The sequence below is a fragment of the Labeo rohita genome, chromosome 1, assembly GCF_022985175.1.
Source record: "Labeo rohita strain BAU-BD-2019 chromosome 1, IGBB_LRoh.1.0, whole genome shotgun sequence".
Lineage (NCBI taxonomy): Eukaryota > Metazoa > Chordata > Actinopteri > Cypriniformes > Cyprinidae > Labeo > Labeo rohita.
Genome location: NC_066869.1, coordinates 38,001,693 through 38,011,959, shown reverse-complemented (window position 1 = coordinate 38,011,959; position 10,267 = coordinate 38,001,693).

Genomic DNA, 10,267 nt, shown 5'->3' with positions numbered 1-10,267 from the left:
TCTCAGTCTGTGTGTGTGTGAGGGGGGGGTGCAGGGGCATATTTCAGGATTATGACTTTCTAATAGCCACATTAGCACTCTGAACAGTTAGAAAAGTGTTTTTCATGTCCTCTGATACAGATTGCAGTAGCAGGGTGACAGGGTTGGGTTTAAGAAGCAATTTCATCCATTCAATTAGAAAAGATTAGTTTTACAGATGGTGACACATCAAGATGAGATGGCCAGAGGTCTTGAAGAAAAGTCTGAGAAATAATGATTACACACAGAGGGCTTATTCATGCTCTTTCATAGTCATACACTGATATCTTGGAGACAACTCCCATCCTCAACTAGCTTAAATGATCTTATGTCAGTATTTATTGTAAAGATAAGTACTGGGTATTAATGTAAGACTTTTTTCAGGAAGCAACTGCATGTTACAAATAGTTAATACATTCATAAGCATTCTTATATGCATTATTTAATATAGGTTTTTATATAATATATTACAATGTTAATAAATATTACTTTTATATAATAAATTAGCAATGACAAATGGAAACAGACACTGAATTTGTCAAATAAAAACAGTGCACTGCGAAAGTATTCATACCCCATTCATTTCTTTATGTTGCAGCCTTATGTTAAACTGCTTTAAATTACTTTTTTCCCCACATCAGTCTACACTCCACACACCAGGATGGCAAAGCACAAAACAGGTTTGTAACAACTTTACAAATTTATTAGAAATAAAAAACTGAAATTATTCCATTGCATAAGTATTCATACCCTTTTCTGGGACACATGGAAATTAGTTTAGGAGCACTCAAATCGCTTGGGGATGTTACAACACTTGGAGTGAAGTTAACCTGTGGCAAATCCATTTGAATGAGTATGATTTGGAAATGCACACACCTCTCAATAAAAGGTCTAACAGCTGAAAATGCATATCAGACCAAAAAAACCAAGCCCTGAGGTAAAAAACAAACAAACAAAACTACCTGTAGAGCTCAGAGACAGGATTGTGTCGTGGCACAGATCTGGGGAAAAGTTCAGAAAACAAATCTGCTGCATGGAAGGTTCACAGAAGAAGTTTGGAGTAACTAGGACTCTTCCTAGAGCTGGCCTCCTGGCCAAACTGAGCAATTGATGGAGAAGGGGCTTGGTTGACTGGTGACCAAGAAGCTGATGGTCACTCTAGTTGAGCTTCATGATCATATATGCAGATGAAAGAAACTTACAGAAGAGAAACATCACGGCAACACTCCACCAATACGGTCTTTATGGCGGTGTGGCCAAACGCAATTAGCTCTTCAGCGAAGACACATGAAAACACTTTTGGAATTTGCAACAAAGCACCTGAAGAACTCTCAGATTGTGAGAAAAAACATTCTCTGGCGTGATGAACCTCAATTCTAAACATCAAGTTTGAAGGAAACCAACCCCTGCTTATCACCTGAAGAGTACAATCCTAAAAGTAAAGTGTGCTGGTAGCAGCCTCATGCTGTGGGGCTGTTTTTCAGCAGCAGGGACTGAGGGATTTGTCAGAGTAGAAGGAAAGTGCACCAAAATATTGAGACAGCCTTAATAAAAACCCAGTCCAGAGCATTCAGAACCTCAGAGTGGGCAGAAGGTTCACATTCCAACAGTGCAATGACGCTAATCTCACAGCAAGAGTGGCCAAAAGACAACTCTGTGAATGCCCTTGAGTGGCCCAGCCACAGCCTGGGCTGAAACGCTATCAAACATGTCTGGAGAAACCTAAAAATGTCTGCTAGCCCCCATCCAAGCTGACAGAGCTTGAGAGGGGAAGAGATGAGAATAATGGCAGATACTTGCCAAATTCTGATTTGCAAAGCTTGACACATTATACCCAAAAAGACTTGAGGCTGTAAAGGTACTTCAACTAAGTACAGCGTTAGGGGTATAAATATAATATAATGCAATGTAATTATTTCATTTTTTTAATTTTAATGAATTTGCAAAGTTGTCACAAATCTGATTTTTGCGTTGTCATTACGGTGTATAGAGTGTAGATTGATGTGGAAAAAATCTATATATTTAAAGCAGTTTACCATAAAGCTGCAAACTAAAATGTGAAAAAAATGATAGGGGTATGAATACTTTTGAAACGCACTGTATAGCAACTGAAGAATCTGAAGTTGAAAACCCCCTAAAATCTCCACACATCTGATCTTTTGTCTACTGTAATGGAAAACAAATTAGTTTTTGCTTATGCTTATTAATGAAACATAACCAGATGCAAAATGTACCTTTTCTGTCTTCTCCACATTATAAAATGAATGGGGGTAAACATACTTTTGTTTTGTGATGCACATGAAATGGCAGGAAGTGAAAGGAATGACATTTTAAATTATACTAACATTAAAAATGATGTTCATGTGATCGCTCTACGTCAATATGTATTGTAAAGATAAGTGCTGAAAGCATTTGCATACATCAATAAAAGCAAATACTTTTAGAAAGGTGAAATATTCAACATCAAATGTAATTGCAGGTTTTTCAGTCATTAATTTCCAGACTCATTGGTCGGACAAACAGATATTCCAGCTGTTTTGATCACTCTGCTACAAATCAGCCTAAAATGGTTTAGTTGTAGTTAGTTAGTCTTAATATAGTTGTGTAAACTAGAACAGGAGAAAGCATTTTAACATCTAAGAAATGACCTCATCATTTCTTTTAAAAACAGATCAAGATCATAAAAAGTATGAGCAAATATAAGAGAAGCTTAAACACTACGTTAAAAAAGTAACCATTATTTATACCAGGAAAGGAAGAAAGAAGTCTGTGCTTGACTTTGTAGTTGTTTCCTTTTACTTTAAAAAGAAATTTTAATTTAAACACCAACTGCATAATGAATGACATGATGCAGTTAGGATGTCATCTAAATGTTTCTCTGAATGGTTCGCTCCTGACAAGAAAATTGCCGTGAGGATATGTGCTGTCTGAAACTATTTTTTTTTTCTTCTGTCTCCTCCTTTTCTCTCTCCATCGGTGTGTGGTTTCCCCAAGTCAGAAATGAAAATGAAGGGTTTTCTATTTTGAGAGGTTGTAATTATCTTTTTCTTCAACATGTGATGCTGGGCTCCACTCCACAACTGGGCCTTTAGGGACGCTAGCTGGCAGTGTGCCGGCCGGTGCTTTCGGCATGCAGGCCTTACATTATCCCTGACCCAGTCTTATTTTATTTTAAAAATAAGTTTCGTTTTAGCATTCTGCTACTAAATTATTTATATCTCTGCGTAATAATAAAACTTTCTTTTTGATGAAGGAATACACGTCAATCTGACCTTGATTGTTTAAAATAAAATAGTAGAATAGTTCACCCACAAATGAAAATGAAAATTTGCTGAAAATTTACTCACCCTCAGGCCATCCAAGACGTAGATGAATTAGTTTCTTCATTGCAACAGAGTTGCGTGGTTCACTTGCTCACCCTTATCGTCTGCAGTGAATGGGTGCCATCAGAATAAGAGAATAAGAGAATAAGAGCTAGAACATCACAATAGACTACTACTAAGTAATCGACTCTACTTCATCAACTAACGTCTTGTGAAGCAAAAAGCTGCATGTTTGTAATAAACGAATCTTCAAACTGTTGCTTCTGTCTAAAATATGGAAGCAAGAAGTCTCCAGTTAAAAAGTCTTAAAGATTAACCTTCATTTACATGCAAAACTAGTCCAAAACGGTTTTAGGCATGTAGATTTTGATGTTAGAGGACAACAGGGACCTTTTCACTGGAGGAAGCGTTATTATGGATTATGGACTGTTTTTTTTTTTTTTTTGGCCAGAAGCAGTCTTAAAATGCCTTAATGATTACAATTTTCACTTCATAAGATATTAATTTATGGACCAGAGTTGTGTGCATTACTTCAGGATTATTGCAATGTTTTTACAGCTGTTTGGACTCATTCTGATGGCACCCATTCACTGCAGAGGATCTACTGATGAGCAAGTGATGCAATGCTAAATTTCTCCAAATGAAGAAACAAACTCATCTGCATCTTGGATGGCCTGAGGGAAAGTATGTTTTCAGAATATTTTCATTTTGGGGTGAACTATTACTTTGTGTAATTTGAATACATTCTTCCCCAGCTGAAAAGGCCATTTAATGAAACTAATCTGCAAACAATGTCTCGTTCTGTATGAGGCCAAACTTTACTGTTCGTGACTGTGAGGCAAACGATAGTGACTCACCTAATAAAGGCGAGATTACATTCCATTTTAAACTTTTGGTGTTTCATTTCATTTAAAACAAAACTCATGCACTGAAATATCTTTGAAGCAAAAAGGAAAAAAAAAAAAAGCACAATGCACAGGATTGAGAAAAGATACATCATCTGATTCAGAGTGAGGTTAAAAAATCCAGTTTTTCCATCAAGCAGCTGCCTGTCAGCTTTGGTGCTGAAGGTACATCAAAGAGAGGAAAAGAGACTGACAGAAGAAGAACAAAGCTGGAATAGTTTAATTCCAGGGCTGCTCATGTATTCGACATTACATGGTTTAATCCGGCCCCCATGAGCACAGATGCAAAGAAGAATGTGCGGTACTAGAGTTAATGTTTAATTGACAGAATATGCTGATTATATCAGCATATTAAAATCAAAATCAAGTTTATTATTTTAAAAAATACAGCAACTGAAAAATCTTAAGTTGAATGATCCAAAAAGAATTTGCAAAACCTGCAGTCATCTAATCTTTTTTTTTTTTTTCATAGTAATGGAAAACTTAACGAAATGAATGATTAATGAAACATAACTGGATTGAATTGAACCACTGTAAATTGTTTATAAATCCATTACGTAAATAAAGGCATTGAATTATTGCACTAATTTACCTAAGAATGGCTTTACAGCCCATTTACACAGAAATCGTTCTGCTTGTGTTTCGTAAATGTGGCCCAGTCGATGTACACCAATCTTCTTGTACATTTAACCTGAAATTAACGCTATTTTTTTGTTTTCAAGTCAGTGGGGATGAAACCTTAAAAAGCGACCTCATTCCCAAGTGATTCTCTTAATCTGCTTCTTCTAAACCAACATCCTTCCCTAAATCACTTCATTATCAGCTCCAGATTTTAATTAGGGCCTTTAACTCTGTACACAGCGCTCACTTGTGTGAGTCAATTGGACAATTAATTAGTCAAATAGGTCTCACGGCCTTGTGAATCCTTTTAATTGTTGGTTGCTGCTGACTTCACTGTTGTTCAATTCTGACTATATTTATTTGCACATATAATTAGGATCCACATGTGGGAGTGCTGAATAACACAATGGAAAATGTGCTAATTGTATCATGATTTTAAGCGAAAAGGACAATTCACCCTAAAAATTGAACACTATTATAGTTTATTCACCTTCAAGTCAGTTTTAAAAGTAAAAACACATTAAAAGGTATATTTTAATTGATAAAAAATTATTCTTAAACATTTACTACCCATTGCTCTACCTTGTCAAATAACAGCATATGTGGAATATGTGCAAAGACAATGGTATTGTTCCAATTTTTGAATTTGAATTCTTATTTTTTGTTTCAGTGCTCATCCAAACAGATTCATTGTATCATGGGAATATTACAATATCATCTGAAGTAATTACTTTCAATTTAGAAATCCATATTTATGCTTTGTATCCAGTGTTTGAGAATGAAAAAAGTAGTATGTGTTGTACACTCAAAATGCATTAGACAATTGAGCAATTGACATTTTAGCATTTTCATTCACTACATAGTCTGATGTTATGAATTTAACATTGACCTTTACGTACTTCTAGTTTAACTGTATGATTATGTTAATTGACATGTAATGACTGCTGACAGTCAAAGATGTATAAACTGTTCAGAATAATTGAAAAAAAAAAAAAAAAAAAAAATGCTACAACTACCTCTGCTCTCACCTTACTTCATTGGTGAAGAAAATATTGAAAGATAAAAAGCAGTGCTGGGCGATATACCGGTTCAAATGGTAAACTGGTTTGAATTGAGCAAACAGTATGAAAAAGAAGAAGAAGAAAAAAAAAACCTCGAATACCGGAACAAGTGCCTAAGCAATGTCTGCAGCGTTGTTAATTGAGTGGAGATCCCTGTTAACTGTATACACTTCTGACTAACGGATAGAAAACTTTTAGAACTATTAATAACACACAATTAATTCTTTAACTGGGCAAATAAGCCAACTGTAAACGGCCATTTAAAAAAGCCAGAGATGCTGAAGATGAACGCAAAGGGCAGGCAGATCAAGCTTACTGTTCACAATGCATAAAATATAGAAAGAAAAATTTTAATACTGAACTGGGAGTGAGTGGTCTATATAAATGTCTAAGGGGGACTGAATGTCTTCAGAAAAGTTTCAATGATATTTTCTTTTCATCTTACTTCCGTATAATGCAGATTAATGTAGTATTTATGACATTGTCACAACATGGATTTTTTAAAAAAAATATTTTTAATATGTTCCGTGAAGTTTACTTATAATGTTAATACATTTTTTACACACAAAAAAGTAATCATTGTAAAAAATTTTTTGTTCAATAACATTTTTGATTATTATTTAGAATTTTGAGGGGATTTTATGACAATATGCAATATTTATTTATAATATATATAATTTTAATTAGCTTTTTTCCCCCCCATTAGAATTAATATATATATATATATATATATATATATATATATATATATATATATATATATATATATATATATATATATATATATATATATATATATATATATATATATATATATATATATATATATATATATATATACATATATATACATATATACACACATATATATATATATATATATATATATATATATATATATATATATATATATATATATATATATATATATATATATATATATATATATATATATATATATATATATATATATATATATATATATATATATATATATATATATATATATGTATATATATATATATACATACATATATATATATATATATATATATATTAGATTTCACATTAAAACAGAGTGAACGTTTTTAAAATCCATTTTTTTGGTGTCATTAAAAAATAAAAACTTGTGTAATGTCATGTAAGCTCCTGTATATCTGTATATCCTATATATTATACATATATACAGAGGCTTTTGGATTACCATTGTTTTTTTTTTTTTTTTTTTTTTTTTTTTTTTTACTTGTTTTATTAGGTTTTGCTTTTAGATATACGTTTAGACATTCTAAAAGACCTTTTTGTCAAGGTTTAGATATTGTTCGTTAGATAATTTCTGAGTGTGTTGTGTTTGTGAGAGAGACTCTTTTGTATTTTTCCATTTATTCATTATTATTTCACATATTCTCAAAATTTGTTCTGCTGCATTTTTATCATTTCATTTCTATGTGAGTCTGTGTGTCTTTCTGTGTGTGCGTGCGTGCTCGTATGTGTGCGTGGGTGTCTATTTTGCACTCTTGATATTTTAGTGTCACCCCTTGAGCGGCTGATTTGTAATTGGTACCACCAAAAGATTCTCTGAGTTTTCGTATTTTTTTGTATTTCCCATTCATTTCCTATGTCGGTATTTTTGACCAGAGCCAAGTGTGACTTTTTTTTTGTATCCCTTTAACATATCAGAATCATGTCCATGATTTTTTTGTGTGTGCACATAGCTAATGCAACAAAAGTCATCAAGTGTTATCTCATTTTGATGAAGCAACAATTTTTAAAATTTCAAAATATAAATTTTTTTTTTTTTTTGTCTGTCAAAAATAACAGAAGAAGCCCAGAGGTTTAATGGACGGGTCCTTTAAAGCTTCTCCGTAATTGGCCACTGTTATGATTGGCTAATGCCATTGCCATTGCCATTGTATAAACGCCCCCCTTGCTTTGCATGTTAGTGTTTTCACAACATGATGGTCATTTCCAGACAAAGCATTATGGAAAAATTTACATACAGTTTGTGATGCAGCTGCGGTCAGATCTGGTTTAACAAATGTTTCTTTGTGAACTCTCCATGTTACTGTGCTTCATTTACAAAACAAAACGCTACAGACATTCCTCTGACACAATCCGGGATGCCATTAAAAATAAACTATCCACTTGTTCCTTATGCTGGGATCCTTCTGATATCTGTTTGGTTTAAATCAAACGTGTCAAAGCGAATGTTCTTTCACTCGATTTGTCCAACTCGAGCACGTGGACTGCGCCAGAAAGCGAACACCCTTCTGTCTGCTGTATCCAGTGTAGACAAGATAGCAGAAGTGATTCTAATTTCTGTTTGCTTTTGAAGTGACACGATGCTAACATTCAGCGTCAGTGGGCAGGGCTTATGGTGAGAATATGACTTTTAGAAGTAGTGTTTATGCACATGTTTGTGCTTGGGTGATGTGACCTTACACCTCAAATCCAAACATGCCATTTTTGAAACTTGATTAAATAAATGCTATGTTTATAATGGAGAGGACATTTTAAAGCTATGGAACTTGCTGTAAGTTTTAATGGTACAAAGACCTCTTACATGCCAAATTTGATTCAAGATCAAGGCAAATTTGATTACTCATGTCATGACTCCTTTAAAAGCGCAGTGCTGCTTTGTTGCAGCTGTAACACAGTATTGCTACTGTTCCATAAACGCCACCTGCTGTCAGAGAGTGAATTTGCATTCTCATTTAGCCCGTCTGCTGTTTTTGTTTTGAAATGATACAATCTAATTTACATCAAAAACTGCTTATGCAATAAGTAGCAAGTTTATTTTGATCGTGATTAAAATGCAGTGGTTCTGCAACTGTTTCATGCATTAGGCACAGTAGGCACAGTGAGGGACAAACTGTGATAAACCACCAAAACCAGCAGAATCTGGAAAAAAAAAATCTATGATACAGATTTTGCTCAAACGAATAAAAAAGCACTAATAAAAAGTATTACTTTGTACTTGTTTTGTAATGCTAGGGTTGTACGAGCATCTGCCGTTGTACGTTGTTGGGTTTGAAATGTATTGTGACGTATTTGTCCTCCAGAGTTTTTCAAGGCTGATGTTCCTGATTTTCCATTGTTATTACTGGCCTTCTTTGTTATTTTAGCAAAGGTCCTGTCTGGGCAGTCGCAGGATTTTAGTGATGTGTTCTGTGAAGGTTTGTTTTTCTGCTTTGATCTTTACCAAGGTGTCATCCACATATCTGAAAGAAGCCAGAGTTCTTGCAGGATGGCTATGTGTGAGTTCCTGTTGAAACCACCCAAAAGCTTTTTTGGTGTCTGTAGTAACAGTCTTTGTGCAGAATATAATTGACATTTAGACACAGGGATTCTTTCCCTGTACATATTTGCAACAAATATTTATACTTGTACTGGTGTACGACTGGCCTTACGCAGCACAAAGCCTGTCAGTGTGAAAGCAAAATGCGCACCTGCTGTTGCAGTTATGCTGCAGCACCACTTACTTTCTGCTTACGCAAAGCTTCACTGTAGTCACCATTGTTTTCCATCATTTGCATGGTTATTAGACATGTGATATGAAATGGAACTCATAATGTTTTCAGATCGATAACGCAGAGAAATATTCAAGCTTGCGGCTCTCTACAGATCATATAAATGGGAAAATGACATGACTAATTGTTTAGGGAGTAAAATCCATTACCTACAGCCAGCAGAGAACAAAGCAATGCAGAGGAATGAAACTCATGAACAAATGACACATCATCAACTATAAGTGAGCGCTCGCCATGTTTTTGTTTTATATTTTCAACAATATTTTTTGAACATCCTCAACTTCTAAGTGATTCATTTTTTTTTTACTTTCTACAATTTCTAGATTTTCATTTTTGGAATTTATGTAGGCCCACCACTAACAGAATGCAACATAACCAGCTACCAGTGATATCAACAAAGCTACAATAAAGACCACACTACCAACACACAACCAAAAATAACTCTTCAAATGTGTCCCTCATGTTTTATCACCAAATCTTTTGTAAGGGCTCAAACAATTAACTATCAGGTTTATTTTTTAATTATTCATAAAATTTGATTTGTCATATCCCAGGTATAACACATTATTATTTTAGTATTAGTTATAAGCTATTGTAATTTATTATTATTATTATTTCAGCTACACTTTAAAAACAATTTGTTTAGTCAACTTTAAATAATTTGTTATTTTAAGTTCAAGGTCAACTCAAAAAGTTTAGTCAACTTGAAATGTTAAGTTCTACTAAGTGACAACTTAGATATTTGAGTTGATTTTTTGAGTTGCTTGTTTTTAAGACAGCTGAGTAACCAACCCAGCTTTTAAGTTTAACAA